Source organism: Uloborus diversus, chromosome 10 (genome assembly GCF_026930045.1).
Source record: "Uloborus diversus isolate 005 chromosome 10, Udiv.v.3.1, whole genome shotgun sequence".
Lineage (NCBI taxonomy): Eukaryota > Metazoa > Arthropoda > Arachnida > Araneae > Uloboridae > Uloborus > Uloborus diversus.
The window spans coordinates 56,186,886-56,204,813 of record NC_072740.1 but is presented as its reverse complement, the minus strand read 5'-3'; the positions used below and the strand labels follow the sequence as shown (position 1 = coordinate 56,204,813).

General features: G+C 33.0%; 1 long non-coding RNA gene across 1 annotated transcript in view; it reads right to left on the bottom strand.

Annotated features, from left to right (window-relative positions):
- LOC129231416 (uncharacterized) overlaps positions 1-15,352 on the bottom strand; it is a 29,036-nt gene extending 13,684 nt beyond the window's left edge. The window contains exons 1-2 of the long non-coding RNA XR_008581253.1: positions 15,234-15,352; positions 8,220-8,371 (exon numbers count right to left, since the gene is read on the bottom strand). This is a non-coding gene — a long non-coding RNA (uncharacterized LOC129231416). The remainder of the gene's footprint in view (positions 1-8,219; positions 8,372-15,233) is intronic.
- Positions 15,353-17,928: the final 2,576 nt, after the last annotated feature.

The following is a 17,928-nucleotide window of genomic DNA, read 5'->3' as shown; positions in this document are numbered from 1 at the left end:
ACACACATCACAAGAATATGGCCTTTCTCCAGTATGAGTTCTCAAATGTTTCTTTAAACCGCTAATGTTCTTAAAAGTTTTTTGACAAAAGTTACAAGAATGTGGCTTTTCTCTTGTATGAGTTTTTAAACGTAGCTTCAAAGAGTCTAACCCGTTAAATGTCTTTTGACAATGTTTGCGAGAATATGGCTTTTCTCCTGTGTGAATTTTACAGTGTTCTTTTAAAGATCTAAAGCGATTAAATGCCGCTTGACAGTAGCTACAAACATGTGGTTTTTCTCCCGTATGAACTCTCAAATGTGGTATTAAGTCACTCATCCGAAGAAATTTCTTTTGACAATGCACACAAAAAAATCGTTTTTCTTCACATCCCTTTTCTCCTGTATGAATTTTTAAGTGCACTTTTAAACTACTAAGTCTTCCAAATGCGGATTGACAGTAGCTACAAACGTGCGGTTTGTTTCCAAAATGAACGAGTTTTAAGTGTCTTTTTAAATATTCAAACCGACTAAATATCTTTTGACAGTAGTTGCATGAATATGGCTTTTCTCCTGTATGAATGTTTAAATGTCTCTTTAAAAAGCAAACCTCACGAAATGTCTTCTGACAAATGTTGCATGAATATGGCTTTTCTCCTGTATGAATTTTCAGATGTCTCTTTAAATATCGAACCTCATGAAACGTCTTCTGACAAATGTTGCAAGAATAGTACTTTTCTTCTGTAGGAGTACTATTTGTTCCGTCCTCATCCATTTTGAAAATATCAAAGATAAGATTTTCCTCAAGGAAATAAGTTAAATATCAATTTCTAACACTTCGTCTCAGCACTTGCTTAAAATTCAGTTCTCAGTTTGCAGTATTTTTATACATCTTTCCATACTCTGATAAGTAAAATACTTAGAAAGTGGCGACAAATGCTAAAATTGTTGTACTTTCATGGTCTTCTCTTATTGTGCTGCTTCATAATGTATATTAAAAAATTGACAAGGTTTCATAGCCAGCAATTTCACTAAAAAAAACATAAAATTCATTATTAAAAAAAAAAAACAGTAATCGCAAAAATAGTGTGTCAGTCTTTATGGACAACTAGCGGTACCCGCACGACTTTGCCCGTAATAGAAAAATTAAAAGGTCTTTTGGTTCGCCTGTATATTTACAAATAATGTATGGTGAATTTTCTCGCCAGTTGGCTTGTACCCATGTTCCATGTTATGATAATTTCGTATCTCACCAATTGGCTTGCGCCCATGTTACGGTTCCACGTTATGATCATTTCGTAATTTACTCATCCATCTTATGATATTTTTGTTCTTAAAATTGGAATAGAAAAAGAATCACATCGAATTTTCAAAAAATCGCTTCAAGGTGCACACCCCCATGCTACAAACTAACTCTGTGCCAAATTTCATGAAAATTGCCTGAACGGTCTAGGCGCGTCACAGAGATTCAGACATCCTACAGACATCCTCCGGACAGAGAGACTTTCAGCTTTATTATTAGTAAAGATAAAGAAGGTGCAAGGCTTAGAAGAGGGATGCTATCAGTGAATTTAGAGAGAAGTGATAGCGGAAGTTTACAAAAAATGTTGCTGTTTGGAGCTAACCTTTGCCGTAGGCTCCAGACCTTCAATGCCCAGAATTGCTTTGCATAAGGATTGTATTTCCGATTGCACCCCTCCCCCATACACCAATTTAATTATCTAATTGCTATGCCTCTGAGAAGAATAATAAGATGGAATAAATTAAGCTAATTTTAAAGGATATGGTAAACACTATTTTTGTTATAATTCTTAATAATTCAAGAGCAAAAGATAAAGTGCCTTCCCCCCCCCCCCATATTCTGCTTATGATTTAAAACACTAGCGGGCACACTGAAATTTTCCATATTGCTGTACATTTGCTTTTAAATACTTAAGTGTGCTTGTGGACGAAATTTACATGCTTGTAGATAATGCGTGAACCATTGTATTGGACAAAATGCGCTGCCAGTTTAATCTTAGTCATTATGAGTCTTGTTGTAAATTAGTATTAAAAACAGGGTTGGGTTTTGGACAGGTGGTTTTTACCGTCCAAAAGTGTCGGAAACTATCTTTAGCTGTCCAAAAGTATGCTAAAGCTAAAGGGGTGGAATCTAATCAATTCGTAATTACTGCAATATTTGTAATGCATAAATATACAAATACAAATGTGACGACCAGCAACAGGCTCTGGGCCAAGTTAGACTGGTCCTAGTCAATTAACAATTCCCAGTGAAGATCAATGGCCCTCTTAAAACTATCCACTCCCTTGCTCATTACCACCTCTTCCGGTAAATTGTTCCAAGGTTCCACTACCCTGATAAAATAATAATTTTTCCTAATATCCATGTTAGCCTAAAATTTAAATAGTTTAAAATAATGACCCCTTGTCCTGTTTTCAGTGCTAAACTTTAGCCCCGTAACGTCTTTCATTTTAATAAATTTAAACAACTGAATCATGTCCCCTCGATCTCTTCTTTGCTCAAGACTATATTTTTAGCATTCTAAGCCTGGAATCGTAGCCTAAATGAGAAAGTCCATTAATTAGCCTTGTAGATCAGGGATGTGAGTGGTTGGAGAGCAAAAAGGAGGAAATCCAAAAAAAAAAAAAAAAAATTGAAAAGGGATGATATCCAAAATAATTTTGTGAAAATGATTATATCCAAAATCGTACCCAAAATAGAACCTGGAAGCCATGATATTCAAAAATTTAACGAAAAATTGCTAATTTACCAGTTTTAAAGGTAATATGTATGTAATTAAGTATAAGTAATAATTTTGTACAATTTGCTGCATTGTACCATTTCTTGCAAGAGTGTTTATTCCTAAATAAATCTAAATTTTGAAAAAGAGGCAACAATTTCTAACCCCTGAGTCCTTGAACAAAGGGTTGCGGGAGCCAGAGGTCAATCTTGGCTGCATCACACAATAGTATCAACTTTTCACATTTTTTAGAGAAAAATACATTTTTTCACTAAAAACATTTGAGTTTATAGTGTCAAACGAGTGAGAACATAAATTTTAAAATTAGGTCTGTTTGTAAAGTAAAAATTTACAACAGAGAGAAAAATCTAAAATTTTTTAAGTGGTAGAACATGCTTTTCACAGTAAGAATTGAAAATACATAAATATATATGTATATAAACGATTGGTTATTTTTTTCCTTGCATTGAAACCCAAAATTTGTTTTTAAAAATTTCCTAATACGATTTCGGAATTAAAAGAACAACTTGCAGCTGCCTCATTTAATCATGAAATCTCAAAACTTTTAACACATTAAAGCCTAAACCATTTGAGATTCACCATAAATACTTTTTACACTTTCTTAAATACACAAAAAAAAAAAAAAAAAAACCAACCATGCCAAGTTTCAATAAAATTCGAGAGTGGGTGCTAGCCACATTTTTTGATTTGACTTTTGCTCTTTTTCTAAAATAAATTTAAGAAATAAAAATATTATTGAAATGATAAATAAAATAAGCAGATATAAGGTAGCATATAGTAAAAAATCACTCAACATTAAAAGTAATTGAAATACTAGCAGGATGCAAAAAGATTGAAATCTCAAACGAGGCATGCAACTTTCGGTGCAGCACGTGTTTGACATCGTTCACATGATTCCAAAACATACGTTTTCGGCAGATATCTTGGAGGATGAAGATTTGAGGGAAAAAATAGAAAGAATAAGAAATCGGGGGGTCGAAAATATTTAAAAAAAAAACGTATTTTTTTCCGATTTTTGAGAAAAATAAGGCTTGAAAGAGGCAAAAAAAGGAGGAAAGGTTTTAAAAACCAACAGAAAAGGCCGGAATTCCGGCAAAAGCCGGAAAAATCTCATCCCTGAGGTATAGATATGAGGTTAAATTAATGAGTATTTGATAATATTTTTTTTTCAAAATGTTCATTTAAAAAATATTTTACTTAAAAAAATTGCTAATTACTCTAGAACATCAGAACTGCCTTTCATATCAGTTGGTAGAGTTATGAAAGGAAATTCACAACACTAGCAAAACTGTGGCGGTAATTCGGGGGGGGGGGGGGGTCAAGGGGAGGCAACTGCCACAGCACTTTTTCCATCATTTAAGATATCCTAAATGCTAAGATTTTCATTTCAAAACATTCTGGGTGAGATTACCCAAACATTAACATTACAAAATATTGTTTCAAATTTTAGTTTTAAGGCTTAAATTTTGAAAATTTTCGTGGAGAAAATCCTAGAGAGCACTTTCTCCTTCCTTTAAATTTAAAGATGACCTAAATTTAAGTTATCAAGACTCCAGTTTGAGGGGAAAAAAATCAGGAAGAGAATCCCCCTAGATAGCGTAAAACTGCGTTTTTTTTATTTTGAAAAAAAAAAAAAAAAAAATCCGGAGATCATTTTCTAAAGTCTTCAAAGACTGAATTCTCAGGATTTCATCAGTTCAAAAAAAAAAAAAAAAAATACTGAGAGAACCTCTGAACACTTTCGTTCCTCCTTAAGTCAACAAAAGAGAAGTCTGAAATAACTTTTTAAGACATTTAAAAAATGATTTAAACATTGTAAAATTGGTGGGAGAGAACCCTTTGCTCTAAGATTGCTAAAGATGGCTTTAATTTGCGTATTTGAGACATCAGTTTAAGATTTTTTCCTGGGAAGAGCCTTCCTTACCCTTACATTTAAAAAAAAACAGTACAAACTTCTTAGCCTACTTTCCAGGGTTCATGACTTTTTTATATTTTTTTTTTTAAATAAAAAAATTGGATTTTTTAAAATTTAAATGGGATTTTTTTTTATTTAAATAAGATTTTTTTTAATGTTCAAAAATTTGTACATATTAATTACTTAACATTTATAAACATAATATATTTCATACAATAGATGAATCCATTCAACTTACTTTTAAAATTAAGATAAGTTCTCTAATTATTAAATAATATTTTAAGATTTATAAAATACGTTATAATGTTCAGATAATATGTGATTTTGTTTGCTACTTTCCCAGTGAAAGTCAGAGAAAGAAGAAAAAAGCACGAAAAAAGCCTTAATGCATCTTGAAAATATTACAAAACACATAAAAAATTCAAAAATGAAAAAAATAATTAAATAAATATCGAAAAATTAAAAATTGGAAAGGAAGGTATTGAGATGGGAGAAAATGTCTGTCGGTCTATCTGTCTGTCAGTCCCCTCAAATAACTTTTGAGTGAACAGTCCCGATTCAAACAATTTTTTTTTTGTTCAAAACATCTCGGCGAGGACACCTTATTCGTATATTTCACTTTTTGATTTGAATTTTTTTTTGTTCAATTTTGAACAATTCAAAAAAACTTAACATTAGCGCCTATGGGAAGTTCAAGGCAATTCTGAACTGTGAGGCGAATTGGCTTCACACAAAATATGTAGGAAAAAGCTTTTGATGAAAAACTTGTATATAAAATATCTTTTGGATTTGAACAATTTTTCATTCAATTTTGAACAGTTCAAATCTTTTAACATTAGCATCTACAGGGAAACTGAAAGTCATGTAGATTCCGTACTTGAAGGCGGATTTACTTCAAAAATTTTGTTGGAAATAGATCTTGACGCCAAACTCCGAGAATTTAGGGACACCTGACTCCGACTCCTGTGCATGACAATTAGTCGGACTCCGACTCCCCAACTTTGACTCTGACTTCGTAGCTTTGACTAAAATTTATACACAGAGGAAAAATGACTGACTACGACTCTTGGATATTCGACTCCGACTCCTTTATCCCAAAATGAGATTGACTCCGACTCCTACTCTGCAGCTATGGTTTTGACTGTGAAATAATTATTGTTAATATGACTTGTTTTTATTTTCACTCTAAAGTTTTAATTTACGTATTCGGTTTTCGGCGGATAAATTCGAAGTCATTTATGTTTCTACATAAAGATGTAAAGATATGCGCGGACTTTTTTTTTTTGATAATGAAGATTGTTTCTTTAAGTTAACATATTATTGTTTTTATTTATTTTGGTAAGTGCATTAATTCATTTAAAGATTATTTTTGGCATCAGGGGAAAAAGAAACAATATTTTTTTTATACGATGTATTTATTTTAATAAGCTTATTAATTTTACTTAATTTTTGGTTTTGAAAGCGGTTAAAGAATTTTTTTTAATGGAAAAAGTGTATTAGCTGCTTTGTTTAAAAGGTGCTGGTATTTTATTTGTTTATTTATTTATTTATTTATTTTTTTAAGCATCTAATTTTTTAGATGAGTAAGGCATATTTTATTCCTAAAAATCAGCTTAAAATATTAAAAAATTATGTTTGAAACAATTTGCGACTTCAGCTATTTTTGAGAATATTGATCAGTTACTAGAAAGTAGTATGGGTATACAGGAAAGTAGGCTCGTTTAGTTATAGACGGAACTTCATGTTATTATTACTAGCGTTACCCACATGGCTTTGTCCGCAGTAGAAAATTAACTGGTCATTTGGTTCGCCTGTATATTTACAAATAATGGATGATGAATTTCTTGTCAATATGCGATGGAGTGATGTTTTAAGCGTGGTTCCTGAAAGATTAGTTTTAGGGTCTTTTTTGTTTATTATCTTTATGAATGACATCAATGATAATATTTCTGGAAGCATGAATTGTTTTGCTGATGATGTAAAAGTTATGAGGATCGTCGAAAGAACAAGTAAAACAGCTTGAAGAGGATTTAGATCATATTACTTAGTGGGCGGCTAAATGGGGTATGGCAGTTAACGTAGGGAAATGTCAAGTGCTACACTTAGGTCATGGAAATAAGCATACAAGTTATCGTTTACAGGGTTCAGTCATTAGTCAGGCAGAAAATGTTATGGATCTGGGTATCTTAATAAATCAGGACTTCTTTAGTTGACAGTGCAGCATTGCAAGTAACAAAGCCAACAAAATGCTTGGGTTTATCAATAGATCTATTTCTAACAAATTTAAGAAGATTTTTCTGCCTTTATATAGGAGTTTAGTAGACTTCATTTTGAGTATGCAAATCAGTTTTGGTCGCCTTATCTGTTGAAAGATATTTCTGTATTGGAAAGGGTTCAAAGAAGGGTAACTAGACTAGTAAGAGGACTTTCAGATTTTGATTATGATACCAGACTTAATAGGCTTAATATGTATAGCCTGGAGCAAAGGAGAGTCACAAAGGAGTTCAGTTATTTAAATTTATCAAAATGAAAGATGTTAATGGATTAAATTTTCTCATGGAAAGCAGGACGAGGGGTCATTGTTTTAAGCTATTTAAATCTCAGGCTAACTTGGAAATCAGGAAAAACTACTACTTTAGTAGGGTCGTGGGCACTTGGAACAGCTTACCAGAAGAGGCGGTAATGAGCAAGGGTTTGGATTAGAGGTGCGAAATCGATGGCAAAACATCGATGTTAGAAATCAAAACATCGATGGTATTGATACATCGACCAAAAAACATCGATGTTTTAAAGCATTGATCATCAATGCATAATGTACATTTTTGAATACTCTACACTAATCTAAGCAATACAAAAGAATACGTACCTGACGAATATATTGAAAATACTGAACGTCAAATCATGAATATAATTTAATAAGAATAATTTCGCAACATCTTGGTATCATAGTAGGACAAAAATTGATAACAAGACAAGCACCGATTAATACAAACTAGTTACAGTAATAAGGAAATATTTTCAAACTTAATGAAACTAAAAGTAAATCACATTCTGAGAAGATTTTCCGACCTGCAAGGCAGGGTGCATTTTTTCACTTATAAAGAGGGCAGGGTGTATCATATTTTTAAAAAATGCCATGGCGCCATGTCTTTTGAAAAATGCATAACAGGAACATAAGGTAAAAACATGAATGTTTTGAAAACATCGACATTGATGTTGCAATTCTAGTGTCTCAATCATGTATTAATGAGACGTTAATTTTTGAGGCCTCATGAAGAAAGAAAGATAATTGAGTGAAGCACCATTTAAATATGATTTTGAAAGGACTGTATAAAGAAAGTGTAATTTTTAATGAAAAAACATACACTAATAGGTACACGTTAATGTATATTTAGACTCTGCAGGGACTAACAATAAAAAACATATATTTGATAGAAACATATAAAAGAGAAACGCATAAACGGTGCTTCACTGTGTTTCATGATTTATTGTCACTACATAATTGTTATCCTTTGTGTTTCACACATATAACAAGAATAGAGTTTGTATGTGGAAAAAACTTACATTTTCTGAATTTCTGTCAAAATCTTTATAGCAGTTGGTACTTAACCAAGAACATCAGGTTTCAAACATTTTTGGGTGGAAGATCCATACGAGAACTTGAAGAAATGTTTGTCACCAACATTACAGGCATTCTCAATGTTGTCTCTTTACAGCTGAAATTTATTAAATAATTAATACCAAGATCACTGAATAAGATCTGCAAAGTAAATTTCATTCACACTGACTTTTAAACAAAATATCACATTTATAACTACAGTACGTGCCACTTAATGTGATCACTTTGGGACAAATACAATTTGATAACAGTAACCGACTGATAACAATAACCGAAAAGAATACAGCAGACACAAAATAATATTTTTTTTCCAATTAAGGTGCATTTATTTTGTGAACCACAAATTAAAATCACAATGACTCAACTGAATGCAGTTTAAAATTATTAAATTAACAGAATGGAAATATCTGAATTATTAAAAAAATAAAGCTAAATTATGCAATTTTTAATCACATAGTAATAGGTGAAGTAAAATATGACCGTTTTCCCTGGCATTCGTAAACCAGTTTCAAAGTAAATTCAGCTTTTCTATCTTTTCCAGCATGGTTTTGCTTGTTGTTTAAATTTTAATTTAACTTCACTTCATTTTTAATCTCGACACAATTCTTTAATAGTTTACAAAGTAATGGCAACAATGGAGGTCCTACATCAATGTCTGCAACATGTCCAGCGACTGAATTTTTTTAGGTACAAAAGAGTTTTCTTAGGGGGAGTCTGTGGTCCCTGGGGGCGAACTTTCTGTAGCTTCATTCCTAGAAAAATTTCGAACTGCTATTGAAAACCACAAAATGCTACACAGAAAGTTAGTCTCGTCAGGATTTGCCTATGTATTTCTGTTAATTGAGGAACAAAAATGAGGAAAAAATTGAAAGCTCATGAAAAAGTGATAACAATAAACGAAGACGCTGATTACAATATCAGACTTTAACGTGTGTTAACATACAAGTGTTCCGGGACTTTGTGATTCTGATAACATTAAGCGAATGATAACATTAACCGTGATCACACTAAGCGGCGTCTACTGTACTAGCATAGTCAAAATAGATAATTACCATTGACCAGGGAACCATTTTTAGATCTCCAAAACAGTATTCACAGTTAGAAACAAGGATTCTTTACCAAGTTCACAATCAGAAAAATTTGTAAGAGCGCATAGATCTTCGATGGCATGAGAAAGTTTTTGTATTTTAGAGGGGGTTCAAATTCTGGGTAAGGTGGCCCGATTCTCACCAACATTTCCCAAATTCCCTTCTTATGACACTTCACGAATTTCTCTAGTCCAATCTTAGTAATTGAAAACTTTAGTCTTACGCAACCTCAAACATCGGTCAAAACCTCAAACTATTTAACCAACACTTGTAGCCCAGTTCTGAAACTTAGGCGATGCCCACAAATGATGCCACGCATTGAGATAGGAACAAGGTTTGTGAAATTGAGAGTTTGTGACACGAGCAGACACATAGATGACCATGTGAACGCTAACTGCTTAAAATTTTCAAAGCTTACAGTTTTTTCAAAATTTACTTATTTTCCCAGTTTTTTAACTGTTATCCGCCTTGACTTTGTTGTGATTATATAGCAGTTATTTGTATTGCTGGGCGATGCATCACCGAAAACTGCCGTGCATCCTACATCGTTAAACTGGTTAAGAATTTTAGTTAGATGCATCGATACTGCTCCGATATCAGTTACGTCCAGGTCGTACGTTGCTGCCGTTTTAATCTCTACTTTTTTCATTATTATGTTTCTTAGCTGTGTGTCAATCAAATCTGGTTTAACAATGAAGGTGCAAAGAATTAGACCTTCATTTCTCTCAAAACATGTAAGATTTTTACGGAAGATATGTTGATTAACTAGTAAGTTTATCATATAGTCACTTGCCAGAAAAAAGACAAAATTTAGAAAGTAAAATAGCAACAAAAAATGCTGCCATGTATTTTGGTGTTACAAGAAGTAGAATTCCTAGCACAGATGTCACACGGGTCAGTAACTCGTAGTGTCACCGACCGCCCCCTCAAAAAAACTTCATAAAGATTTTACGTAAATGTGAAATTTATACAATTTTCAAAAACAACTCAGTTTTTTTTTTTGTAGCATCACAAAAAATTGGAAGACAAAATATAAACTGTGAATCCATTTTATGCAAAACCTATCCTAGATGATAAATGTAACCTCCCTCTCCCCCTGCATTTTAGGCCCTCTATTTTTATTAAATTTGTTAGAATAAATATAATTTAAAATATATTAGCGGAAATTTTCAGAATTAAAGTATTTAAATTTTTTATAAACTACGAAATCCTCTTTGAGTGTCACCAGATCTGGCTCGCCTCTCCCGCTACCGATTACAAGGAACCTTTTTTTGATGCAAGAATATGTGAGCTTCTGAATGGAACACATGACTTTGCATCCATTTACTTTTATTTTTGCAATGAAAAAACAGGTTCATTGTAATCTCAAAACTTTTCGTCTATATTTTTCACTAACTTGCGCTTTTAGCACCGCTTTATAATATAATATCACTTTATAATAATATAATGGGTTTCTTTCTGGTGCTGAAAAAAAACTTACATTCTGATGCTTTTCTACATCACAATGTAAGGTTGGTGATGCATCACGATCAGCAGCGGCTCTTGGGAGGGGCCAGAGGGGGCCTGGGCCCTCTCATTTTTTTCAGACAATAATTTATAATTTTTAATTTCTTACCCTTTTTTTGTGTATGTGCTTGAAATTAAAAAAATGGATTGTACAGTATTTTACTGCGTATCATCCGTGGATTATCTGTTAAAAAAGTAAGATTAATGAGGTGCGGTTTATACGCTGCCATGGATTATCTCTGTGTGTATGTTTTTCTCTCTACACCAAGGCATTGAACCTCAATATTTACTGAAGGATTCGCCGAGATCGTTACCAAAGAATCCGTTACCCAGCCTGAATGTTGTTTATTTTACATAGCTTGAATGTTATTAATATCTTTCGTGATTTACTAATTATATTAATTATTTTGTAGCTCGTCCCGTGTTTAAAAGCCTGTGTTAAAAGTCGGGGGGGGGGGGGGGCGTGCGAGGGCACCAATGATCTGGCTCCCTCATTTTTTTAAGGCACGAGCTGCTACTGATCACAATGTAGAAATTCCTACATCGCCCAGCCCTAGTAACTTGTTACATCCATGAAGCTGCCATATTTAATAATGGTGATATATTAGCAACCACGCTAATCTCATGGTAGTGGCTGTATACTTGCATATAACTTTATATTACTGCTGTTGGCTACAATATAAAACTCAGGAGGTCCTCTTTTTTGCAAAAAATTTTTAGGAAAAATTTGAGTTCTCAGACAGTTTTACATTTTATCTTTTGGATAAGTGGGAGGGAGGCAAGAAGTGTGACATTGTGCATTTTTAATGAGAATATTCCAGTGAAAAAGAGTGAAATGCCACATGGACGCCCATATGCAAAATTGTAAAGGGCTCAGATATTTTAACCATGGTTTAGCAGGATATTTTCACCATTGAAACCGATTTCTGGACAGATTAGCCATTAAAATTTGACATTTTTAATCACTTATTCATTAATGGCTGGAGAAGAAATGTTTTTACATTTTTGCAATGAAGAAAGAACTAAAAACAAGGAAGTTCTAATTTTAAAGGGGGGGGGGGGGCTCAAGCCCCCCCTATATGGGTGCCCTTGAAATGCCACAAGGGTGACATATGAAGCGTGACACTTTGTGAAAAAGGGGAGAGGCGGTTAAAAATATTGGGGGAAAAAAGTGACAGCACTTATGCACAGTTCCTTATCAGTTATAAATTTATTTATCCTTTTTAAAAACACTTAGTTTCCTAAAAATAATTGAGCATGAGCTAAAATGTTGTAACCTTGCAAGATTCTCGACCGCAAAAAACATTAAGTTCTCCACAAATATGAATGTAAAGTGAATAAATTAGATTTTGAACATTTCGTTACCTTTTTCTTCAAAACAGAAAGCACTTTAACACAAAAATTAATATATAAATACAAATACAAATGTGACGACCAGCAACAGGCTCTGGGCCCAGCTAGGCTGGTCCTAGTCAATTAATTAGTCCCCAATGAAGATCAATAGCCCTCTTAAAGCTATCCACTCCCTTGCTCATTACCGCCTCTTCCGGTAAGCTATTCCAAGTGCCCACGACCCTGCTAAAGTAGTAGTTTTTCCTGATTTCCAAGTTAGCCTGAGATTTAAATAGCTTAAAATAATGACCCCTTGTCCTGCTTTCCCCGCAAAAATTTAATCCATTTACATCTTTCATTTTGATAAATTTAAATAACTGAATCATGTCCCCTCTGACTCTCCTTTGCTCCAGGCTATACATGTTAAGCCTATTAAGTCTGGGATCATAATCTAAATCTGAGAGTCCCCTTACTAATTTAGTTACCCTTCTTTGAACCCTTTCCAATACGAAAATATCTTTCTTCAGATAAGGCGACCAAAACTGAACAGCATACTCCAAATGAGGTCTTACTAAACTCCTATATAAAGGCAGAAGAACCTTCTTAGATTTGTTTGAAATAGATCTCTTGATGAACTCAAGCATTTTGTTGGCTTTGTTACTAGCAATACTGCACTGTTGACTAAACTTGAAGTCCTGATTTATAAAGACACCCAGATCCATAACATTTTCTGCCTGATTTATGACTGAACCCTGTAAATGATATCTCATACGCTTATTTCCATGACCTAAGTGTAGCACTTGACATTTCCCTACATTAACTGCCATACCCCATTTATCTGCCCACTTAGTAATATGATCTAAATCCTCTTGCAGCTGTTTTACTTGTTCTTCATTTTCGACAATCCCCATAACTTTTACATCGTCAGCAAAACAATTCATGCTTCCAGAAATATTTTCATTGATGTCATTCATAAATATAATAAACAAAAGAGGCCCTAAAACTGATCCCTGAGGAACCCCACTTAAAACATCACTCCAATTAGAATGATTAATTCCTCTCACAACTACTCTTTGCTTCCTACCAGTAAGCCAATTTCTCACCCAAAGTAAAGTTTTTCCTCCTATTCCTATGTCAGCTAACTTGCTGAGAAGAGCAACATGCGGTACCTTGTCAAAAGCTTTTTTAAAATCAATATAAACAACATCCACACATTTTTTGTTATCTAAAGCTGAGGTAACCTTGTCGTAGAAATGCAATAAATTAGTAGTACAGGATTTACCTTTCCTGAAACCATACTGCAAACTAGTCAACAGACTATTAGTCTCTAAGAACATCATGATCTTAATTTTGATCAAAGTACGAGATGAAGAGTATGATACAAACCAAAGTATGATACAAACAAAAGAGACTTTGAAAAAATTATGTGAATTAAACTGTAAAATATCTTTCACACTAAAAATAGAAAGTTTCCCATCTCAGAAAATGCTTGAAGTATTAAAAATGTTAAATTATACTTATAGCTTTGTCTTAAAACAGACGTTATCATCCAAAAAGTTGTCAAGTCAGTTGGCTTACTATATAAAACAGTCTTAAAGAAGGTTTGACTCCTATTTTTGATGTGTCAATAATCAGCAATCTGAAAGTTGATTTCTTTTTCAGAAGCTTCATTAGGGTGCCCAGATGAGGGTCCAACCAGGGGATCGTCCAACTTTTAAAAACCTTTTCTTAATTCTAAAAATGTCCTGATTCTGAAAATGACATTAAATTTGAGTTTTTATCCTAGCATGTCTTGAACTTTTGTATAATTTTAGGGTAACATGTCATCAATGGCTGTGATTAAAAATAAGTTTTTTTTTTTTCAGTATTTATTTTTTTAGGCTCCTTAAAGAAGAAAAAATCATTAGGTCAGTTTCAGTTATATGTTTGTATTGACTGTCCCTTTTTAATACTAGTACTTGAAGTTTTATACTTTTTACTTCAAAATATGCTTACTTTTACTTTTTCGACTTGTTTCTTGAATGAAAAATAAAGAGTATATACTAAAAAATCGTTTGGCGCAGTATAGCCCTCAAGAGGGCTCTTGTGCATAAAAATCAAATAAACAAACCAACCAGTTTCAGATTTTTCTAATTTATTAAATTATTGACTAAATTATACGATCAAGCTATGAATTGTTTAGCATTGAATGCCTATTGTTCAAGTCAGCAACTGAATGCAATTTGATCCCAGTGAAAGACATTTAAAATGAAGTGGTCTACCTACTACCCGCGAACCTGTAAACTCGAAAGGAACCAGTGGCGCACCCACGGAGGGGGCTAAGGGGCTTAAGCCATTCCCATAGATCAGATGAAATTCAGAAATGGCCATAACCTCTTTGACCAGACCAAAGAGAAGGCCTAAAATTGTGTCTTTTGGCCATCAATTTTGGGAAGTTTGCAAAATATTTGGAAATTACTCTTCTTAAAATAGTACGGCTGCGGTGTGTTTTCTTAATTTGAGCAAAATTAAGTTGGCGTGCGTCTTTTATGATTTACAAATTTAAACTGATTTTGTGGTTCGATAGATAGAGAGAGGTACTGAGAACAGGAGCACAATTTTATTCTTCCCTGAAATTTTGTAAAGTTGGTATACAGTCGGATCTCGATAACTCGAAGCTTATGACACGAATTTTCCTTTATCTCGAAGTTTTTATTGGGTCCCAAATTCTTGAGACTGTTGGGTATACTTTTCATAACTCGAACTTCCAATAACTCGAACGTTTAAGTCGGTCCCTTGGGACTTCAAGTTATCGAGAGGTGACTGTAACTAAAAAAAAACTCTGTAATAAAACTTTACTGGAACGCAAATTTAAAAAACAAAATCTACATAAATCTGGGAATGGTTGAAAAAACTGAATTTTGCCTCTCTATTCACGTATCAGAGTTCCTTAAAAAATTCTAGCCCCTCCCTGGAAAAAATCCTGAGTGCGCAACTGAAAGGAACTAATTTTACACGCAATATGTAACAACAAAACAGTTGACATTTACTTACTTACAACAAATTGTATGCAATTCACTGCTCTATCACTCGTTTCTTGAATTTTAACAAGTATGATCATGCTATAAATTTGTTTTTCATTATTCCATTCCCGTCGTCATTTTTTTATTTTTTAGTACGTAAAAGGGAAAAACAAAGTCCGCCTGCTCCTCCCTGGCATGATTCATGCTGCCATCTAGTGTCTTGCTGTTCAACTAAATTTTAAAAAATATTACAATTTTCTTGGAATATACACTTAGGTTTTTACGTCAGGGGGGGGGGGGGGGACCAGGGCCGTTCGAAGCTGACGGTGTCAGGTGCGAATGTTTCCTGGCACGCCACTCCCTCATGCACACCAAAAAATTCGAGTTAGTTATAAATTTAATGTGCCATACATGAATATTTATTTAATATAAAATGTTTTTTTTAATCTTGTGCCTAATTAGGCACAAAATTTTAAAAAAAACAAAAAACAATTAAAAGTAAAATAATAACATAAACAATAATAGAAAAAAATTTAAACAATAAAAATAATTCAAGCTTAACAATAATAATTTTTAAAAAGTTTAAACAATAAAATAATTCAAGCTTAATAATAATAATAATAAAAAATAAAATAAAATGAACATAAAGAAAACTAACAAATGTACAACATTTTTGCAGAAACGTAATCAATGTCAATAATAATGAACTGACAGAAAAAGTTCTTAATAGAAATTTTCAAAAAAAAAAAAAAAAAATGAGTAAGTTAGAGGAAATTAAGGGAAAAAATTATTATGTGCTTAATTTCATAAAATATTAAATTTAGAAGATCCCCCTTTCCATACATTCTATGTTACAGAGATATCTTCCTTTGGTTTGATTGGCACTAGCAAACTGTTTGATTGTCTTCGTCGTAAATTCAATGTTGATCCTCGCAATTTTTCAATAGCTAAAATTGCGAGGGACGTTAATTTGTTTGGCGACATATAGATGAACGCTAATATGTTTTTGAGTACGACAAACCTTGGAAATTAACAACCATATTTGATACATGAAACTTTCCAATCCCTCCGCTCTAGGGCCGGATTAAGGATTTCGGGGCCCATAGGCATTAGAAGTGTTGGGGCCCCCTCACACATGTATTTTATACATAATCTCATATATTATTTCTCTAGCCTTTATTTCTGTAACCACGCAAAATATTCCTTATTCCTTTATCAAATTTCATAACTTACCCCTCATTTTAAAGCTTATAGTTTTAGGTTCTGACTACAAAATTTTAAGTATTACCAATAATGTTTATTAACAATTAATACAGTAACTAAAATGTGTTTATATTTACTTTTCATTTTAGAGCTAGAAAAAAAGATGTATACAGCATTACTCAGTAAAATATTTCTGAAGCATTTATACCATTATTATTAACTGTAGTGGATTTGAGGGGGGGGGGGTAGGACCGTTTCCCTCCCGAAGAGATGAAAATAACTTAACTACATTATAAAATTTTAACTTACTTCTTCAGAACATATAAGTAAAAACTAAAAAATGAAAAACACACACACATAAAACATATATTTCAATAAAGTCCCTTAGATTTTGTTATGACGGCAATATTTCTGTCAGAAGTCAGTGCAAAAAAATACATAAAGCTCACAAATTTCGAATTCAAAGGCACAAAATGTCACAATTTCTTCATTAATACTTCTTTGGTGGAAAAATTTGATTTTTCTGTTTTAACACCCTCTCGTTTTAATTACGATCTTTCAAAGTAATACAGAGCATTATTATAAAAAATTACGTACTTTAAAGTAGATTAATCGGCTTCAAGACTTCTTTTAAAACATTTTAAAGGAACCTCACAAAAACTGTTTAACAAAACATTATATGGGGGAGGTTACATTTTTGACCTTTTCATGATCCTCCCCAAAACTATTTCTACCCACGTCTGATAGCTAATTAAGTTAATTTCGGTAAAAAATTAATATCTTGTTACAAATAATATGCCTGCAGCAGAAATGAATAATATATAAAACGAATTCTTGCTTGTTTTTATAATTATTTTTTTTTAATCAGTACATAATTGTACGTGAAACAAATCTTTTGAAAGCTAAGATGAAGGTTTCAGTGCTGAGGTCAGATGCTACTTCCAGATGAACAGCTCTAGTAACTCCACAGGTGAAGAGCACAATGTAAGCTTTTTCCGGGCCCGATTTAGTTTTGATAAAAATAGGGCCGGCGAAATCAACAGCACAGGTCTCAAATGGGGTTGATTCAATTATCCTATCCTTCGGTAAAGGAGCAATTTCTTCTTTGCCAGGTCTAACTTTAAATCTTTTGCAAATAATGCAAGATTTCAGCACAGATTTAACATATTTCCTTCCTTTGATGATGTAATATGTTTCTCGAAGATGCGCCAAGGTTGTGGCTACTCCATAATGATAAACTTTTTCATAGGCCTGAAGAATTAGCAGTTTGGTGAATTGTTCCCCGCCCGGGAGTATCCAAGGATTTTTTTCCCTTAGAGGCAGATCAGATAAGCGAAGTCTTCCCGATAAATATAATAAATCTTCATCCAATTTAGGGTTTAAATTGTATAAAGGAGAATTTTTATTGATAGGTTCTTCCCGTTTTAGGTCTTCAATCTGAAGAGTGAACACAGTTTGTTGAGTTAACTTTAACCAATATTTTTCCGATTTTGTAATTTCTGCAGTAGTAAGCTCACCTGACA